Source organism: Oryx dammah, unplaced genomic scaffold (genome assembly GCF_014754425.2).
Source record: "Oryx dammah isolate SB20612 unplaced genomic scaffold, SCBI_Odam_1.1 HiC_scaffold_11, whole genome shotgun sequence".
NCBI classification, from domain to species: Eukaryota; Metazoa; Chordata; class Mammalia; order Artiodactyla; family Bovidae; genus Oryx; species Oryx dammah.
Genome location: NW_024070195.1, coordinates 24,716,864 through 24,738,926, shown reverse-complemented (window position 1 = coordinate 24,738,926; position 22,063 = coordinate 24,716,864). Strand labels below are relative to the sequence as shown.

General features: G+C 37.7%; 1 long non-coding RNA gene across 1 annotated transcript; it reads left to right on the top strand.

The window, feature by feature from the left end:
* Positions 1-8,508: 8,508 nt before the first annotated feature.
* Positions 8,509-16,865, top strand: LOC120870605. The gene is made up of 3 exons (XR_005722823.1): positions 8,509-8,650; positions 9,449-9,572; positions 16,822-16,865. It is a non-coding gene; the product is annotated as an uncharacterized LOC120870605 (long non-coding RNA).
* The last annotated feature ends 5,198 nt before the right edge of the window (positions 16,866-22,063 follow it).

The window sequence follows — 22,063 nt, the reverse complement described above, 5'->3', positions numbered from 1 at the left end:
TTAACACAAATTTCATGCCATGGTTGAAAATCAACATAAAATAAAGTAAGAATTCTGAAACTCTGATAAATCCATACAGGGTACTTAATTCTGTGATAATTCTGAGCAAAAGGTTTGTTGAGATGTTGTTTGCATACCATACATTCATTCAAGTGTTCATTCATTCTAAAAAATCAACTCAATAATTTTTAACATATTTACATAGTTGGGCAATCATTACTGATCCAATCGTAAAGGATTCCATCTCCCCAAAAGAGCTCTTGCTTTCGTTTTCAAATAATCTTTGTTCCCAGTCCCAGGGATCACTAATCTATTCTCTCTATATATAGATTTGCCTTTTCTGGATATATACAGTTGCAGTCATATAATATATGGTCTTTTATGTCTAGCCTCTTTCACTTAGCATAATACCTTAGAGACACATACTTTTGCATATTTCAGTGGTTTGTTCCTTTTTTGATAGAATTTATCTTGGAGAAGGAAGTGGCAACCCACTCCAGTATTCTTGCCTGAAGAATCCTGTGGACAGAGGAGCCTGGTGGGCTGCTGTTTCAGCTTCGCACAGAGTCAGACATGACTGAAGCGACTTAGCATGCGTGCATGCATTGGAGAAGGAAATGGCACCCCACTCCAGTATTCTTGCCTGGAGAATCCCAGGAACGGAGGAGCCTGGTTGGCTGCCTTCTATGGGGTCACAGAGTCGGACACGACTGAAGCGACTTAGCAGCAGCAGCAGTAGCAGCACTGTATGGATATACCACATTGTGTTTATTCATTCTTCAATTATAAGGCATTAGAATGCTAACATTGTGAAATTTATAAACAATGGATATTAGATGAGTGAGGAGGCTGACTGGACCACTCTTTCAAAGAAACATTAACTTGTAAAATGTAAAAAGAAATCAGTTCGGATCAGCTCAGCAGCTCAGTCATGTCCAACTCTTTGTGATCCTGTGGACTGCAGCACACCAGGCTTCTCTGTCCATCATCAATTCCTGGAGTTTGCTCAAACTCATGTCCATCAAGTCGGTGATGCCATCCAACCATCTCATCCTCTGTTGTCCCTTTCTCCTCCTACCTTCAATCTTTCCCAGCATCAGAGTCTTTTCCACATCAAGAAGAGTCAGTTCTTCACATCAGGTGGCCAAAGTATTGGAGTTTCAGCTTCAGCATCACTCTTTCTAATGAATATTCAGGACTGATTTCCTTTAGGATTGATTGGTTTGATATCCTTGCAGTCCAAAGGACTCTCAAGAGTCTTCTCCACTGTCACAGTTCAAAAACATCAATTCTTTGGCACTCAGCTTTCTTTGTGGTCCAACTCTCACATTGATACATGATTACTGGAAAAACCACAGCTTTGACTAAACAGACCTTTGTCAGCAAAGTACTGTCTCTGCTTTTTAATTACTGTCTAGGTTGGTCATAGCTCTTCTTCCAAGGAGCAAGCATCTTTTAATTATATGGTTGCAGTCACCCTCTGCAGTGAATTTGGAGCCCAAGAAAATAAAGTCTGTCACTTCTTCCATTGTTTCAACATTTAGTTGCGATGAAGTGATGGGACCAGATACCATGATCTTAGTATTATGAATGCTGAGTTTTAAGCCAGCTTCTTCACTTTCCTCTTTTATTTTCATCAGGAGGCTCTTTGGTTCCTCTTTGATTTCTGCCATAATGATGGTGTCATCTGCATATATGAGTTATTGCTATTTCTCCCTGCAATCTTGATTCCAGCTTGTGCTTCATCCAGCCCCGCATTTTGCATGATGTACTCTGCATAGGAGTTAAATAAGCAAGGCAACAATATACAGCCTTGATGAACTCCTCTCAATTTAACCAGTCCGTTGTTCCATGTCTGGTCCTAATTGTTGCTTCTTGAGCTACATACAGATTTCTCAGGAGGCAGATAACATGGTCTGGTATTCCAATCTCTTGAAGAATTTTACACAGTTTGTTATTGACTACTGGCATAGTCAATAAAGCAGAATTAGATGTTTTCTGGAACTCTCTTGCTTTTTCTATGATCCAATGGATGTTGGCAATTGGATCTATGGTTCCTCTGCCTTTTTTAAAACCAGCTTAAATATCTGGAAGTTCTCGGTTCACATACTGTTGAAGCCTCACTTGGAGAATTTGAGCATTACTTTGCTAGTGTGTGAGGTAAGCACAATTGTATGGTAGTTTGAGCATTCTTTGGCATTTCCTTTCTTTGAGATTGGAATGAAAAAACTGCTGAGTTTTCCAGATTTGCTGGCATATTGAGTGCAGCACTTTCACAGCATCATCTTTCAGGATTTGAAATAACTCCACTGGAATTCCATCACCTCCACTAGCTTTGTTTGTAGTGATGCTTCCTAAGGCCCACTTGACTTCACACTGGTGAGTGATCACACCATCGTGGTTATCTGGGTCATGAAGATCTTCTTTTGTATAGTTCTTCAGTGTACTCTTGCCACCTCTTCTTAATATCTTCTGCTTCTATTAGGTCCTTACTATTTCTGTCCTTTATTGTGCTCATTTTTGCATGAAATGTTCCCTTGGTATCTCTAATTTTCTTGAAGAGATCTCTTGTCTTTCCCATTCTATTGTTTTCCTCTATTTCTTTGCATTGATCTCTTAGGAAGACTTTCTTATTTCTCTCCTTGGTATTCTTTGGAACTCTGCATTCAGATGGGTATATATCTTTCCTTTTCTCCTTTACCTTTAGCTTCTCTTCTTTTCTTAGCTATTTGGAAAGACTTCACAGACAATCATTTTGCCTTTTTACATTTCTTTTTCTTGGGGATGTTCTTGATCTCTGTCTCCTGTACAATGTCATGAAACTCCATTCATAATTCTTCAGGCACTCTAACAGATCTAATCCCTTGAATCTATTTGTCACTTACACTGCTTAATCATAAGGGATTGATTTAGGTCATACCTGAATGGTCTAGTGGTTTTCCCTACTTTCTTCAATTTAAGTCTGAATTTTGCAATAAGGAGTTCATGATCTGTGCCACAGTCAGCTCCCAGTCTTGTTTTTACTAACTGTATACAGCTTCTCCATCTTTGGCTGAAAAGAATATAATCAATCTGATTTTGGTATTGACCATCTGGTGATGTCCATGTGCAGAGTTGTCTCTTGTGTTGTTGGAAGAGGGTGTTTGCTATGACCAGTGTGTTCTCTTGGCAAAATTCTGTTAGCCTTTGCCCTGCTTCATTTTGTACTCCAAGGACAAACTTGCCTGTTACTCCAGGTATCTCTTGACTTCCTACTTTTGCATTCTAGTCCTCTATGATTAAAATGACATCTTATTATGGTGTTAGCTCTAGAAGGTGTTAGTTCCAAAATTCTGGTGTTAGTTCCAAAATTGCAACTCGCTGTTGAACAACCATCAGATGGAGAATGTTGGATCCCACCAAAAAAAAAAGATACCCCACATCCACGGGCAAAAGAAAACTCCCATTAAGATGGTAGGAGGGGAGAAATCACATTTAGAATCAAACCCTATACCCACCAGAGACACTGAGAGGGCTCAAAAGAAATCCTTGTGCACATCAGGATCCAGAGATCCCACAGAGATTGAGCCAAACCTGCCTTTGAGTGTTGAGTGTCTCCTGCAGAGGCGTGGGTCAGCAGTGGCCTGCCACAGGGTCAGGGGCTCTGGCTCCAGCAGACCTGGGACACACAGCATGTGGCATAAGCCCTCTTGGAGGAGATCACCATTAGCCCCACCATAGAACCACTGAGCAGATGACCCATAAACTGAAGAACACTGATAAGAAAGTCCTAGGACCCACAACAGATTTTCCAACCTGGGGATCTGGGAAAAGGACTGAGAACTCCCAAGGAATTTTACTTTGGAGGCCAGTGGGATTTGATTACAGAACTTCCACAGTACTGGGGGAACAGATTCTTGGAAGACACAAGCCAAATATTATACACACTAGGACCCAGGAGAAAGGAGCAGGGTCCCAAGAGACTGAGCCAGACTTGCCTGTGAGTGTCCAGGAGTCTCTGGTGGAGGCGTGGGTTGACTGTGGCCTGCTGGGGCGTCAAGGGCACTGAATAAGTCCTTTTGAAGGAGGTCATCATTACCACCATTAACCTTACTATAGTTTGGCCTCAGGCCAAACAACAGGGAGGGAACACAGCCCCATCAACAGAAAATTGGATTAAAGACTTACTAAGCACTGCCCCACCCACCAGAACAAGATCCAGATTCCCCCACAGTCAGTCTCTCCCACCAGGAAGCTTCCAAGAGCCATTCTACGTAGGGGCACCTAAGACGGACAGGTCATGGTGGAGAGTTCTGACAAAAATGATACACTAGAGAAGGGAATGGCAAACTACTTCAGTATTCTTGCCTTGAGAACCCATGAACAGTATGGAAAGACAAAAAGATATGACACTGAAAGATGAGTCCAAATGCAGTTCAGTTCAGTCGCTCAGTTGTGTCCGACTCTGCGACCCCATGAATCACAGCACACCTGGCCTCCCTGTCCATCAACAACTCCCCGAGTTCACTCAGACTCACGTCCATCGAGTCAGTGATGCCATCCAGCCGTCTCATCCTCTGTTGTCCCCTTCTCCTCCTGCCCCCAATCCCTCCCAGCATCAGAGTCTTTTCCAATGAGTCAACTCTTCACATGAGATGGCCAAAGTACTGGAGTTTCAGCTTTAGCATCATTCCTTTCAAAGAACACCCAGGGCTGATCTCCTTTAGAATGGACTTGTTGGATCTCCTTGCAGTCCAAGAGACTCTCAAGAGTCTTCTCCAACACCACACTTCAAAAGCATCAATTCTTCAGCGCTCAGCCTTCTTCACAGTCTAACTCTCACATCCATACATGACTACTGGTAAACCATTTGCCCCTACCACTAATGGTGAAGAAGCTGAAGTTGAACAGTTCTATGATGACCTACAAGACCTTCTAGAACTAATACCAAAAAGAAAAAGAGAAATGTCAGAATCTTTAACAGAAGGCAGGTTAGAAGGAAGGAATTTTGTTTGAGCTTGTTTTGAATAGCTTTGCTTAATTTTATTCTGTTTTTAAATGGGAAATATAAGAACATATATTTATATAGGAAGGAGAACAGAGATGGAGAAAGAGATGGACGAGACAGGGGAATGGTGTTATTTGAATTGATTCGCCTGGGAGAGAATATAGGAGGGGATATTTCACCCTCTAGTGAGGGCTGCATAAGAAAACGAGTGTGTGTGTGTGTGTGTGTGTGTGTTCATACTCAGTTCTGTCCAGTTCTTTGCAACCCAGTAGACTGTAGCCCACCAGGCTCCTCTGTCCATGGGACTATCCTGGTGAGAATACTGGAGTATGCTGCCATTTCCTGCTCCAGGGGACCTTCCCGGCCGGGGGATCCAGCCCATAGCTCCTGTGGCTCCTGCATTAGCAGGCAGGTTCTTACCACTGAGCCACTTAAGAAGCCCCCAAAAGAGAACACATGGTGGAAAATATCATCAAGGCAGAAGAACATTACCACCAAATGATGAGTAAAGTAGTCATTTCAGCTACAGTTATGAGTTGACTAAACTAATCTATGCAAGGTTACATCCTGTGGAGAGTGAATGCTTTTGGAGGACAAGACTCTCAAAAACTGGTAGAAACATCACGAGAACAGAAGGAACAACACGTTCTGGGGAGAGGGGCATAGCTGAGTGTCTATGACAATAAATGAGTATGAGAAACTGTGGAATTGTTTGTGCACATAAATTATAAAAATGGTTCCAGTTGCATTTTTGCTTCTTCTTGTTTGCCGCCACTTGGCCTTTTTAAGAGTGGAGCTCAAACACTTCCAAGTCACATGAAGTTTGTATCTAATTATAACAACCCTAGATTGAGCCCAGATTTGTGATCCTATAGAAAAGTGTTGGTTGCTCAGTTGTGTCCAACTCTTTGTGACCCCATGGATTATAGCCCTCTAGCTCCTCTGTCCATTCTCCAGGCAAGAATACTGGAGTGGGTTGCTATTCCCTACTCTAGGAGATCTTCCCTACCTAGGGATTGAACCTGGGCCTCCTGCATTGCTGGCAGATTCTTTACCAGATGAGCAAAAGACCCTAGAGGATGCCTCTCTTTACATGTAGTACTGATGACATCCATAATCAACATTATATCTTGATGCAGAAATGGCCTTCCAACATTCTGTCAGCTCCTCCCAGATATTTACTCTTCAGAGTTTCTCAAAGCTTCCTCTAACCTGTATTATATTTAACTGTTAAATTATTTTCAGATTTCCTTTTCTCTCATTGCACTTGTGCACCATTTCTGTCATGATTTTGCCTCTGAAATGTCCTAATATGTTTATAAACCTGGAAAATTCTCTCTGTTTTTAACAATGAAACACATAAAAAGTTTCTCATCAAATTACTTTCCCAGCAATAAAAACTATATCTTTCCTTACCCCTCCATCATGGACAAAGGTCAACCAATTTACAACCTAGATATCTTCACTAAGTCCTAAGTTGTGGCTGATTTATTGATGCAATTATTAGCATGTACGCAATAAAATCTTACATAGCTTTTTCTCATTATCTAAAGTAAGGTGTTTAAAGATAAACAGAAGGAAAATTATACAGAATATTGATATATGGGAATAAGACATAGTCTCAAATCAGGGAAACCTAAACAGTTGTCTTTACCTAGGGAATTCAGGATTTAAAGCAAAAAACTTGCAGAAATGTCCTTATAATTTCTTTTCTTTTTGGAGCTCTTCATAAAGGTAAGTGGTAGAGAAACCAATTCCCATTCTTCTATCAGCAGTAGCCAAATCTCCCACCTGAGCAGCTTAGAATAATGGTGGGTTTACATGTGTCTGTGCTAAGTCATTTCTGTCATGTCCAACTGAGTGTGACCCTATGGGCTGCAGCCTGCCAGGCTTCTCTGTCCATGGGATTCTCCATGGAAGAACACTGGAGTGGGTTGCCATGGCCTCCTCTAGGTGATCCTCCCCATCCAGGGATCAAACCTACATCTCTTACATCAACCTGCATTGGTAGCTGGGTTCTTTACCACTAGCACCACCTGGGAATCCCAAGAGTGGTAGAAATTCCCAATATTTTTAATGGAATTTTTATAGTAGGAGTTGGCTATTACTTTTTGCCTTAGATTTTTCCTATTTAACATTTTTTGTTTGACATTGGCCATGGAGCTAACAATTTGTCCAGTAAAAAGAGAATTATTAGCAATCACTAGATAGGCTCAAAGAGATGAGGTAGCCACAGGTGCTGCACAGGTGCAGGCCATAACATCCTTCAAGTCCATGAAATTCTCCAAAGCAGGGGAGAGGTTTTGGGACATGTTTGTCTTTCTGGTGTCCCTTGTGCTTTCAAGACCATTGAAATCTGTTCTTGATCTTGTCCATCTAAAAGAAAGAAAGTGAAGTTGCTCAGTCATGTCAGACTCTTTGCAACCCCATGGACTATAACCTACCAGGCTCCTCCATCCATGAGATTCTCCAGGCAAGAATACTGGAGTGGGTTGTCATTTCCTTCTCCAGGGGATCTTCCCGACCCAGGGATGAAACCAAGTTCTCCTGCCTTGCAAGCAGATGCTTTGCCCTCTGAGCCACCAGGGAGCATCCTCCAAATAGCCTAGTTAAGCAGTTTTCATCTGCAAAGATTCCTATGTGGATATTTTCTCTAATATGAAAGCAGGAGGGGATACATTTGGGAATTTGCTGCTAAGTCACCCAAATTACCATGTGAGAGGCAGGACCATGTAGAACCTTCTTAGACCAGGAGGAAACAGCTCCAAGGCCTAAGAAGTGCATGATGTTGACATAAGTATGGAGCCTGGGAGACTTGCAGGTCAATTACAGTGGTTAGCAGCAGCAGCAGCAGCAGGGATCAAATGCAAGGAACCAGGAGATACATTCAGTTCATGATCCCAAGAATTTAGTTTTTGCCCTAATGGATTAAACTGAATGCAGATGTTCCAACAACACATGAAGGGTTGATGGTTCCTGTGTTCTTGCCTAGAGCAATCATTAGAGTTCTAATTTAATTTTATGGTCTGAAAATATGTAATTCATGGGAATATCCTGGAGAAAATAAACTCTTGATGATTGTCAATATCTGCATCAGCTTTTTGAATGAAAGGGCTAGAAATATTTATGGGGCTGGAGATGTGGAAATCAGCTATTTTCAATGTCCTGGGTAGATTTTCTGTAAACCATGGTGTTAATAAGGCTAAGACTGCAAAAACTTGTAGAGGTATACACACATTCCTTCCTCTGATTAAGGTAAATACATAAATCTCAGAAGCTGGTGTGAGAATATATTGTTTAAATCTCTACTGTATGCTATGAACTTTAAAATAATAACAAAAGCAATTAAAGCAGGGGGAAAAGGCAGTCTGTGTGTGTGTTCATATGAAGACATACCTATTTGGATTAAATACTTGGCTTTATGGTCATGTGAGGGTTTTATTATAGTCTCATGAATGGAGAAGAGCAAAGTGCAATCTAAAGTCCACTACCAGCTACCTTGTGTCTTTGTGCTATGCTTCTGTTCCTATTGGTTGGAGTGCATAGAGGGAAGGCAACTGAGTGGTCTGACTGATGCTTCTAGGGCTTCAGAAGAGGCTTAAGAGAAGAGAGATGTTCAGTGTGTGCTAATAAACTGATATTTTCTGTTGGTGATTAAGCCAGGTAAGTATAAAAAGAAACTTTTATCATGTAGAAGGGCACTGGTGGCATATGTGTGTATGTGTGTGTGTGTGTGTATGTGAAGGATCTGAGAAAGGTCAATAGAAACAGCAGAGACTCTAAGAAAAAGGACCTAAATTTAGCATCTTTGACTCTTCTGATTTGTCTATCTTTGTTCTGATATCTTTCTTTCCCTAGTTAGAAAACATTAAAGTTTCTTCTAGAAAAGCTGTAATCCTCTCCAGTCTCAGATATTAGGCTTTTATCTTTCTCTGGTCCTCAGAACTTATTTATCTCTAGTTGGTTCTGGATACATTTCATGTCCCTTACATTATCTCTACATCTGTCGGTTTTCTTTCCATCCCTGCCTATCCAGGAGAGGCATTTATTCTGTGTCAGATGAGAGCACTGAATCTTTCATCTGCATTTCCTCCCCTGCACTCAATCACTCATCCAAAAACAATGCGAGAATTCATTCAGGCAAGCCTTCTTCTAAAGGTCTAGGATCTTTCCTAGACCTCTTCCAGCTTCTCATCCCTCCTTTGGGAAGGAAGATGGGATGAGAGCAGGTCTGTGGTCAGGTGGAGCTTCCCTCACTCCCGTGTGCTGGTGCTGTCGGATGAGGTTACCTCACTCACAGCACAGGACCCAGGAGAGAAGCTCCTCCTCATCCCAACCCCTCCTTGAATTCCCACCGTGGGCCAACCCAGATCCAGCAATCTTCCCTTGACTCCCCAGGGAATGAGGAGGGTCAGCATTCCTGAGGAAAATGGACCTGAGCTGTGATTTTTCTGTTTACAGGAAAGAAGGGAAGAAAATACTGTTTTGTATATAGGAGCCAACTAAGAGATCTCTGGAGTTCCATATTTCACATCTGACATTATGATTAAATTACCCACTGTCACTTTGGCTGCTATAAGATATGGTAAGTTTTAAAAAATGAGTGAAGTGATAGATCTGAATATTTATAGTATTAGACTTCTGCATGGTGCCAGAAAAGATCTGAACAGTGTTTTAGCATATCTGAAGAAAGTAATTTATATGGACCGTATCTGATAAACTCACTTTATCATTTCATCATTCAGTGGTCATATAAAATCTGTATTAACGCTGGGAATCAACATTGCCAAAGACATCAGATTATATTTTCCAGAATCTGCAGGGTTCGCAAACTCTAATGGAGAGAGAATGATCAAATAAATAAAAGACTTAGGGAAAGGAAAGCTTGGTGAAATGTAGCAATTATTTTACTTTCAAATATATAATGGACTATCTAGTTTGATGAACAGTCAACTGAGGGGATTATTGCTGCTAAGTCGCCTCAGTCGTGTCCGACTCTGTGCGACCCTATAGACGGCAGCCCACCAGGCTCCCCCGTCCCTGGGATTCTCCAGGCAAGAACACTGGAGTGGGTTGCGATTTCCTTCTCCAATGCATGAAAGTGAAAAGTGAAAGTGAAGACGCTCAGTCGTGCCCAACTCTTAGCGACCCCATGGACTGCAGCTCACCAGGCTCCTCCGTCCATGGGATTTTCCAGGCAAGAGTACTGGAAGAGTGGGGTGCCATTGCTTTCTGCAAATTGAGGGGATTACTCAAGCAGAATTAGGACTAATCTGTATGAATTATTTTTTTAGCCATAGTAAATTTTTACTTTTTTTCAATTTTTTCTTCCAGGTTTATTAAAAGTTAATAGGCAACAGTGTATAAGTTTAAGGCATACAGCATCTTTTGCCTTTCATTTATCATGAAATGATTATCACAATAATTTTAATGAACATCCTCATCTCATATAAATACATATTTATAAAATAGGAAAAATTTTCTTGTGACGAGACCTCTTAAGATTTATTCTCTTAACAATGTTCACCTATAATGTAGAGCATTGTTAATTACCTACCCCTATTATGTTGTAAATTATATCCTTAGTAGTTGTGCTGGGAAAACTGGACAGCTACCTGTAAAAGAATGAAATTAGAACATTCTCTCACACTGTGTACAAAAATAAATTCAAATTGGATTAAAGACCTTAATGTAAGACCAGAAACCATAAAACTCCAGAAGAATACATAGGCAGTACACTCTTTGACATGTTTTAGCAATATTTTTTTAGAACTTTCTCTTCAAGCAAGGGAAACAAAAGCAAAAATAAACAAATGGAACCTAATTAAGCTTAGAAGTTTTCGTACAAAAGAAAAGACAACCTACTGAATGGAAGAAAATATTTGCAAATGATATGACCAAATGGGTTAATATCCAAAATATATAAACAATTCATACAACCAAATATTAAAAAGAGCTAATTTATAAAAGGGCAAAAGAACTAAATAGATGTTTTTCCAAAGAAAATATACAGATGAGCAACAGGCCTTAGGATCCTTTTTAAAAAAATCTCTCAGAGATCTTTCATAATGTCTTATTCATTTTTTTATTTTACTTATTGGAGTCTTCTTTTTTCTTAATTAATCATGTCTAGCTAAGTGCTTGCAAATTTTATCTTTTTTGAAAAACCTCACTTATTGTTTTGTTAATTGTTTTCGTTGTTTCTGTTTTCTGCATTGAACCTTATTATTTCCATCCTTTTGCTAACTTTGAGTTTAGTTTATTCTTTTTATAGTTCCTTGAGATATAACATCATTTATTTGAGATCTTTTTTTCAAACTTTGGAGATATTTTTAATGTAATCTTTTATAACTAGAAACTTCCCTTTTAGTACTGCTTAGACATAGAAGTAATAATCCTCAGTCAAAAGCTAGCAAACTGAATTCAACAACACATCAAAAAACTATACACTATGCCCAAACGCTATTTTACCAGTGGGATACAAGGTTGGTTCCACGTACCCAGATCAGTCAGTGTGATACAACATCAGTCAGTCAGTTCAGTCGTTCAGTCGTGTCCGACTCTTTGTGACCCCATGAATCGTAGCACTGCCAGGCTTCCCTGTGCATCACCAACTCTCAGAGTTTACCCAGACTCATGTCCATTGAGTCGGTAATGCCATCCAACCATCTCATCCTATATCATCCCCTTCTCATCTTGCCCCCAATCTTTCCCAGCATCAGAGTTTTTTCCAGTGAGTCAGCTCTTCACATCAGGTGGCCAAAGTATTGAAGTTTCAGCTTCAATATCAGTCCTTCCAATGAACATCCAAAACTGATCTCCTTTAGGATGGACTGGTTGGATCTCCTTGCAGTCCAAGGGACATCACAGACTATAATATTTAAAACAACATGATCACCTCCGTAGATGCAGGAAAAGCATTTGACCAAATTCAAGATCCATTCATGCTTCAGAGAAAGAAAGATTCCAAACAATAAAAGGAACTTAACACAATAAAGGCCATATGTGAACAGCCCACAGATAGAATTATAATTAATAAGAAAAAGCTTTTTCTTTAAGATACTGTACAAGGCAAGCATGCCCATTCTGTCCCTTCTATTCAACCTAGTAATGGAAGTACTAGCAAAAGCAATTACACATGAAAAAAATTAAAGTTATCCAAATCACAAAGGAAAAATAAAATTGTCTCTATCCCCAGATTGCATGCTTCTATATGTAGAAAACCATAAAGATGTCACCAAAAAACTTCTAGAACTCATTAAAAAATCATATAAATTTTCAAGATAAAGAAACACACACACACAAAAAAAAAAGAAACACAAAATTCAGTACCATATCTTTACATTAAAAACAAAATATCCAAAAAAGAAATCAAGAAAACAGTCCCATTTACAGAAAACAATCCCATTTACAGAATCATCAAAAAGAACAAAATACATTTAACCAAATACAAATACAAGGAAAGTAAAAGATCTATATACTCAAAACTACAAAATATTGACAAAAGAAATTTGAAAAGACACAAATAAGTGGACAAATATCTTATATTCATGGATTGGAAGAATTAATAGTGTTAAAATGGCCATACTACCCAGAGTAATCCACAGATTCAATGAAATTCCCATTAAAATCTCAATGGTATTTTACATAGAAATAGAAAAATCAATGCTAAAATGTATATGAAACTACGAAAGACACAAAAGATCCAAAGCAATCTAGAACAAGAATAAAATGGAGATATTACACTTCCTTGATTTCAAATTACACTAATCCAAATGATATGGAACTTTGGAACTGTCATGCAAACAAACATATAGACCAATGAAACAGAATAGAGCCCAGAAATGAGCACATACATAGAAGGTCCACTAATTTTTCAGCAATGGGGAAATGATAGTCTTTTCAAAAGTGCTTTTACATTAAGTTGAAAATAATGTAATCTATATGTAAATGGAAATGGCAAGAGTGTGACGGTTGTTTGTCCATATAAGTCATTCAGGATGATAATAATATATATACTAAAGATAAGAGGCAGAAATAAAATTTGCAAAATTGTCTATGAGAAACAAATTGAAAATTAGCCTACTCACCTCTCTAGAACACGAACACAAATTTTCTTAATTATTCTGAGGTTTACATAAATGCTGAATATTTCTTTTGTTTTTTAGTGATCAATACAGAGAGAACATGAGTAATATTTTTTCTTAAGTGTTATCCTAGTGCTTATCTTATTTGTGGGTTTTTCAGGACATTTTTGTATTCTTTGTCTTCACTGGCATTTACATATTTATTTTTAAATTTCCTCTTTTCTATCCATGCCTTCAAGAAAATGGCAATTTTATATAATTTTGTTGATGACCAGATTGTTCTATCTTAATCTTTTCTAACTTTTATTCTTCAACTTTAATCTATCCAATTGCTCTTTTTCTTTCACTTTTACTTTGCTCACTAGCCACAATTTTTCTTTTGTTTTTTAGTGATCAATACAGAGAGAGGTGAGTAATATTTTTGTTTAATGAACTCCAATGATTACCATATTCTTTGAGATGTTGAGATGAGAGTTATCAAGGTATAAAGATGTTGAGATGAGAAGTACTGATGTATAGAGCCTGAAGTCACTAGTTGTAGAATAGCTTCTACAAAGCTTTTTAGATTTTGGTTACTTATTGCAATATCTGATATAACATTTCCTTGAAGCACTCATTTTAATTTTTCCAAATCTTCAAGGAGCCTAACTGTATCCAAAGTGGCTAATAAATTTCTTTTTGGTGACTATTACTTTAGAGAAGTTCTTTTTAACTGACATTCTCAAGAAATCTTTACTAACCTCTTAAAAGATCAAAGTCATAATTTCTCCTTTGTCATTCTGTCATTGTTGAATGCTCCTACTTATATTTGTCAGGCGATGTTGCTTTGGGAACCTGTATCACCAAATCGAATGATTTATCTGCTTCCTAATTTTATTGATTGAATTCGATATTTTCTGCACAGCTTTGTCAAGAAACTGCTCAGAAGCAAAAGAAGATGAGTTTCATTGCCCTATTTACATCTACTTATTCACTACTGCTATTTTTTTAGCTTTTCAGTTTTTCTCTTGGGCTTTCACCTTCCATTGTATTTCTTTATGTTCCTAGGCATATTGTTAAGTTGTTTCAGTCGCGTCTGACTTTTTGAGACCCCATGGACTATAGCCTGCCAGGCTCCCCCGTCCATAGGATTCTCCAGGCAAGAATATTGGAGTGGGTTACCATCTCCTCCTTCAGGGGATCTTCCTGACCCACGGATCAAACCCATGTCTCTTACGTCTCCTTCTTTGACAGGCAGGTTCTTTACCACAAGCGTCACCTGGAAAAATGCATCTCTCAGATTGAAGAGATGCTCAGGTGAATATGCTCAGTCACTTCCAACTCTCTGCAACCCCATGACTGACTGATCCCCTCCAGGTTCCTCCGTCCCTGGAATTTTCCAGGGAAGAATACTGGAGTGGGTTGCCATTTCCTACTCCCGGGAATTTTCCTAACCCAAGGATCTAACTTGCATCTCGTGCATTGGCAGGTGGATTCTTTACCACTGCATCACCTGAGAAGCCATATAAATAACATTTAAATTTGTCTCTCAGGCTGCAGGTTACATGATTTTTAAATGTACCCTTTCTTCCACACATTGCCTTCTTTTTTCTTCACACCTCCTCTGATTCTGACATTCTGCCTCCCCTCTTCACTTATCCTTGTGATTGCATTTGACCCACCCAGAAAATCAAAGATAGTTTCCCCATCTGGATGTCAGCTTAATCACATTTGCAGAGTCCCTTTTGCTATATAAGATAACATACTCACAGAATCCAAAGGTTAGTATGTGGGCATTTTTAAAAGACCATTATTCCTTCTATCACAAAATATGCTTCTGCATCATTCTCAACTGTTTTTTGTGCTTTAGAGATTTGTTTGTAAAATATTGTATATGCATACAGTGCCACAAGATTATTTTGATAAGAGAAATCCTCAATATATCACTATGGATTGAAGAAACCAGACCATTTTAATCTCTTTTTATAAGTTTTATATAAAAATTATTCTTTTATATTGGAGGAGGGCATGGCAACCCACTCCAGCATTCTTTCCTGGAGAATCCCCGTGGACAGCAGACTATAGTCTATGGGGTGGCAAAGAGCCAGACACACTGTGTGACTAAGCACACAGCACACATTCTTTTATACAGATTTTTGTGAATATGGAATGACACACTACATCCTTATTTTATCTTCTGGCTTCTTCCAATCAGTAATTATTTTGATATTCATCCATGTTATTTATTACTGAGTAGTATCCTATTATACGGATATATCACAATTGATTCATCTATTAATCTGTTTACAAGTATTTGGTTTGTTTCCATCTTTTTGGATAGTAAATAAAACTGCTATGCACTTTCTGGGAAAGTATTTGTATAGATGTACGATTTCATTTATCTTGAAAGTAGAATAGCTATATCATATATTTTCTAGTTAATTTATGTCTACTCTAATCTCTATTATTTTATTCCTTCTACTTTTCATGGATTTAATTTGCTTCTATTTTCATCAGATATTGGGTTGGAAGTTTAGATTTTTTTTAATTTTTATACAATTTTTAAAGGTTACTCTCCATTTACAGTTATTAACAAAATACTGTTTATATTTTCAGTGTTAAACAACACAACCTTGAGCCTTTCTTACACCCAATAATTTGTATCTCCCTGGCCCTAATCCCTATATTGCCCTTCTCCCCTCCCACTGGTAACCACTAGTTTCTTCTTTGTATCTCTGTCTGCTTCTTTTTTGTTACATTCACTAGTTTATTGTATTATTTAGATTCCACATATAAATGAAATTATACAATACCCCTTTCTCTGTCTGACTTATTTAGCAAAGTCATGCCCAACTCTTTGCAACCCCATGGACTGTAACCCGTCAGGCTCCTCTGTCCATGGAATTCTCCAGTCAGGAATGCATGAGTGGATTGCCATTCCCTTCTCCAAGGTCTCTTCCTAATCCAGGGATCGAACCAGGTCTCCCAAATTGCAGGCAGATTCTTTACCATCTGATCCACCAAGGAAGACCTGATATTTAGCAAGTAGGAAAACTAAATGCAAAGAATTTTTTATGGCAAAGACCTCTCTCCTTTCCTTTAATATTCTCCATCTTTATCATTTGCGCTTGGTGTAAATCTCTTTGAAATCACCTCACTTATGACTCTGTGCTTCCTGGGCCTCGATACCTATTTCCTTCCCAGGGTAGAGAAGTTTTGAGCCATTATGTCTTCAAATGTGTTTTCTGTTCCTTTCTTTCTTCTCCTCCTGGGATCTCTATAATGTGAAAGTGAGTATGCTTGATATGGTCACAGATTCCCCTTAAACTCTTTGCATATTTTAAATTCTATTTCCTTTTGCTATTTTGATTGGGATCCATAAAAAGTCTCCATAAATTTTCTTTCCTAGTTTAGTCTTCTATGGCTAAATTAAGTTAACCAACCATTCTTTGGCCATTTTTCTAAGGTGTACCTAACCTTTTAAGGATAAGAACTCCTGGAGATAAAACTAATGCATCATATCACTGCAAGGAACCTTCCTGAGCAAAGAAAGTGTAAATTCTGTTTCGATGCATTCCCCATCACAACTAGCATAATATCACAGGCATAGCTGATGTTTAAAAACATGTTTTTTTGAACAAAAAGACAACCTTTAAATTCCTCCAGATGGGAGAAGAAAAATGAAAGTGGGTTCTTTTGGGGTGAAAGGGGAGTAAGAATGAATATTGAATCTAATTGTACATGTCTATATTTTGTTTTGCTTTTCAGAAAAGTTTTCATGGAAATATATAATGGGACTGTTTGGAACTGGCACGCTCATAATAACGGTATTTTTCTGTTGCAGAAAAATATACAAGAAACTGGGTAAGATTTAAAAATGTATTATAATAAATTATAACAAAGCCAATAAAATGAGTGGGAAAATGAAAATAAGGAAAGAGTAATATCAATTTTGTCCTGCACCATTTAGGAAAAAGCAAGATTCTCAGAGAAGGAAAAAAAATTATCCCATCTCTGTTTGTTCTTTTGTTGATCTAATAATGAAATTGACACAGGTATATTAACAGGAGAAAATAATTAATTTTGTCCATACAGAGGTCTCATAGATGTGAAAACTAAGAAGTAATCAAAGTAGGATATTTATACTTTTTAAACAAAGAAACAATAAATTTGTGAAGAAGTGACATAGCAAAGAAATTTAGGCCATGTTACTAATTAATGAAGAAGAAATTATTTTAGAAATACACATTATCATGTACCCCAGTGTTCATGGCAGCACTATTTACAATATCCAAGACATGGAAGCAATGCTAATGTGCATTAAAACAAAAGACAGATATTATATAATATTCACTTTTATATGGAATATTAAAAATAATACCAAAATCCTATTTACAAACAGAAACAGACTCACAGACATTGAAAACAAACCTCTGGTTATCAAAGGAAGAGTGGGTAGGATAAACAGAAGTAAGGAATTAACAAATACTACGGGATTGGGGGCAGGAGGAGAAGGGGACTACAGAGGATGAGATGGCTGGATGGCATCACTGACTCAATGGACGTGAATCTGAGTGAACTCCAGGAGTGGGTGATGGACAGGGAGGACAGGCGTGCTGCGATTCATGAGGTCACAAAGAGTCGGACACGACTGAGCAACTGAACTGAACTGAACCACATATAAAACAGATGAAAAACAAGGACCCACTGTATAGCACAGAGAACTATATCCTATACATTATAATAACCTATAATGGAAATGAATTTGAAAATATATGTGTGTGCATATATATATGAATTACTGTGCTGTAAGGCTGAAACTTTAACATAATGTTGTAAATCATTTATACTTCAACTTAATAAATGCCTAACTAATGTCAGAAGTTATTAAAAACCTTTTAAAAAGGTAACTTCTAGGACTAGCATTCCTAAAATTCTCTCTCAGTATAGTAAATTGACTTAATTTTTGCCCCTCTGAATTTCTGGAGATACAGTGAGCAAATGGAGGGTTTCTCACTATGACTGTGTTTAAGTTGTGGGTATCGATATGAGTGTTTTGTGTGCATATGTGTGTTTCTGAACAGTAATAAATTGAACTGTAAATGCAAATTTTACAGTAGAATAGAGTTATTATGTGTTTGTATCATTTGATATTTACATAGATCTCTTAATTTTATTTTTTGGATATCTTAGGGGAAAATAATTGGTAAATATTTCGAACACTTCTCCCATAACCATTTAAATGATTATTATCATTCCCTCCCTTTCTGTCTCTTTGGCATCCATTCACTCATTCTTCTCTTCATCCCTCTCCAATTGTTTGTATATAGACTACTTTCATATCAACTTCTTCTATCTATTTTTCCCGAGTTCCAACTCCCTATTCCTTGCTTTTCGTTATATACCTAGTCTTTTCTATAAACTTCATTGGTTTTCTTTCTTCCTTTTTATGTCTCCTGAGAGTTGTCTTGATTTGATTCTAATTTTTGTAGGGATGAGGGATATCAGGCTGATCACCACATCACCCCCATGCAATAGATGTTTTCATGCAAATGACCACTGATGTTGAGTCATTGTGACCTTTCAAGTTCAAGGGACAATAACTATGTGATCGATATTGACCCAAAACTTAAGTGAAGAGAAGATTTCAAATTTGTTGAGTAAATTATTCTGCCTTCTGCTCTTTCAGAGACTTTTAATTCAGATGACATTCCTTGATTACATGTGACCTCTAAACCTACTCTCCCATTCCCCTGATCTTATTACCCAGTTGTTTCCAGGTATACAAATGCTTTATCCAATAAGGAAGCCCCACAGTATTGTGCAGCCTTGGAACTCAAAATTTCTATTGGTGCAAAATGCATATTTAAAAGATTTATTCAGAACACACTAATTCAAACACTAAATGTTTATCTCCTTTATTCTCTTGATGTCTTTCATTTATATTTTTGTTTCAGAGGAAATCGAATTTAGAAGTATAGTAGGAGGCTAAAAGTGGTTACTGATCCATGTGTACTAAAGGTCCCTTTATATTTCCTCATCACTATTAAAATATGTTGCTCATACATCAATTCATGCTAATTTCCTATTCTGAGATAGGTAGAAGTGCTCACACAAAACCAAGGATCTGATACTGTTGAACTCAGAACTCCTAATTTAACTCTTCTGATGGGGCCATTTCCAATCTTGGGTCATTTCGCACAATGGAATGTACAGAATGAAATGGTTATTTCTCATTACTATGATGGACTTTGAAAATTCTAGTTTTGATTTTAATAAATGGTGGTCCATTTGAACCAAAAGAAAACTAAGAAAGTTTTTCAATTTTTGACCTAGTCCCTTCCTGACATTGTTCTCTCTTTTGAATGTATTGAATTTCTTTTCTTTTGTTGATCAATTAGAGTGAAGAAGGAAAACATATGATTCATAATGTATTTCACTGTGAATGTTTTCATCTGTGTTTTTATACCTTTTTCCTCAATAATCTATTTCCATGTTTCTAAACACTATCATACAAATAGCTTGCATGATTTGTCTTTTTATTCAATCTTCCCAGATTTATTTTGCCTTCTGGATTTGGCATTCCATTTTCCCCATTAGTACTTCTGTGGTTTTCTCTTCTTGATACAATCTAGGCAGACATTTCTTTTTTGTCAACAAAATGTTAATATTTGTACCATACAAAGATTTACCAGTTTCAAGCTTCCGAAGTATGAGTTTTCTCCAATATATGCTCAGTCTTTTGATGTACAAACCCTTTCACTATCATTTAGTACTTACACATTTCCTTCAGGTGTTTTCATACATGAAAGACCTCCCTCACTTAGACTTTAGCTAAAAGAGAAATTTGCATAACACTAGTTTATATATGGAGAAGGCAATGGCACCCCACTCCAGTACTCTTGCCTGGGAAATCCCATAGATGGAGGAGCCTGGTGGGCTGCAGTCCATGGGGTCGCTAAGAGTCGGACACGACTGAGCAACTTCACTTTCACTTTTCACTTTCATGCACTGGAAAAGGAAATGGCAACCCACTCCAGTGTTCTTGCCTGGAGAATCCCAGGAACGGTCTATTCTTGATATCTGTGTCTCTTTTGCTGTCTCGCATATAAGGTCGTCATTACCATCTTTCTAAATTCCATATATATGTGTTAATACACTGTATTGTGGTTTTTCTTTCTGACTTACTTCTCTCTATATAATAGGCTCCAGTTTCATCCACCTCATTAGAACTGATTCAAATACATCTTTTTTAAATGTTGAGTAATATTCCATCGTGTATATGTACCACAGCTTTCTTATCCATTCATCTGCCAATGGACATCTAGGTTGCTTCCATGTCCTAGCTATTGTAAACAGTACTGTGAAAAACACTGGGGTACACGTGTCTCTTTTAATTCCTGTTTCCTCAGTGTGTATGCCCAGCAGTGAGATTGCTGGGTCACATGGCAGTTCCATTTCCAGTTTTTTAAGGAATCTCCACACTGTTCTCCATAGTGGTGGTTGTACTAGCTTGCATTCCCACCAACAGTGTAAGAAGTTTCCTTTTCTCCGCACTCTCTCCAGCATTTATTGTTTGTAGACTTTTTGTTAGCAGCCATTCTGACAGGCGTGAGATGGTACCTCATTGTGGTTTTGATTTGCATTTCTCTGATAATGAGTGATGTTGAGCATTTTTTTGATGGTTTATTATACATTTAATTAGAGTCTCATAAAAAATTTGGGATAGAAAAGATTTTTTTTTCCTTTTTTCTTTTATTTTACTTTATTTTACTTTACAATACTGTGTTGGTTTTGCCATACATCAACATGAATCCGGGAACTCATGTACACCCGTGGCAGATTCATGTTGATGTATGTCTTCTTTGGAGACATGTCTGTTTCATTTTTTGGCCCATTTTTTGATTGGGTCGTTTATTTTTCTGGTATTGAGCTGCAGGAGCTGCTTGTATATGTTTTAGATTAATTCTTTGTCAGTTGCTTCATTTGCTATTATTTTCTTCCATTCTGAAGGCTGTCTTTTCACCTTGTTTATAGTTTCCTTCATTGTACAAAAGCTTCTAAGTTTAGGTCCTATTTGTTTATTTTTGCTTTTTTTCCATTACTCTGGGAGGTGGGTCATAGAGGATCCTGCAGTGATTTATGTCAGAGAGTGTTTTGCCTATGTTTTCCTTTAGGAGTTTTATAGTTTCTGGTCTTACATTTAGATCTTTAATCCATTTTGAGTTGATTTTTGTGTATAGTGTTAGAAAGTGTTCTAGTTTCATTCTTTTACAGATGGTTGACCAGTTTTCCCAGAATCACTTGTTTTCTGTGTGTTTCTGTTGTGTCTGTGTGTTAGTTATCATTTTAAACATGATACATGTATGATACATTATATCATATGTATCAATATTTTCCATAAATTTTGTCTCTTGAATTTCCATGATTGACCTTAACTTTCCATTTTATTTTTCTAAAGAACCTCAGGAAAGGACTGGCAAGTAAAACTTATTACTCATAAATGAATTTTACATGACTAATTTCTTGACACCTAACAATTCCCACTCTCTTAATCCGTAGGTTTCCCTGTCTTGCCCTTCCCCTAGATGTCTGTCTTATATCTCCAAATTTGTTATAGACTTATTCAGAGGATGTTCTTTCCATTTAGTTTCTCCTCCTAGAAGCCATTTCAATTTCCACTTCTCCCATTCCACATCATTTCTTTCCTACACTTGTCAGCTTTTTCTGTTTTCCAGAGACTTGTTACAGGCCTACTGAAAACTTGATGAGATAAAGGACATTAAATTGAAAGCACAGGGTTCCATCCTACTTATCTTCTGGGCACATCCCTAGTCAGAAACTTCATCATTTTTTATTTTAAAGGGCATACATTTAGGTCAATGAGACTTTCCCAAATCTGCAGAGATGAAAGAAGACATCTAACAGGCTGAGTGAAGTTTGCTTATTTATTGTCCTTTCAGAGCCTGTGTAAATTCTGCTTTCTTTTCTTGGTCCATAAACTTGACAC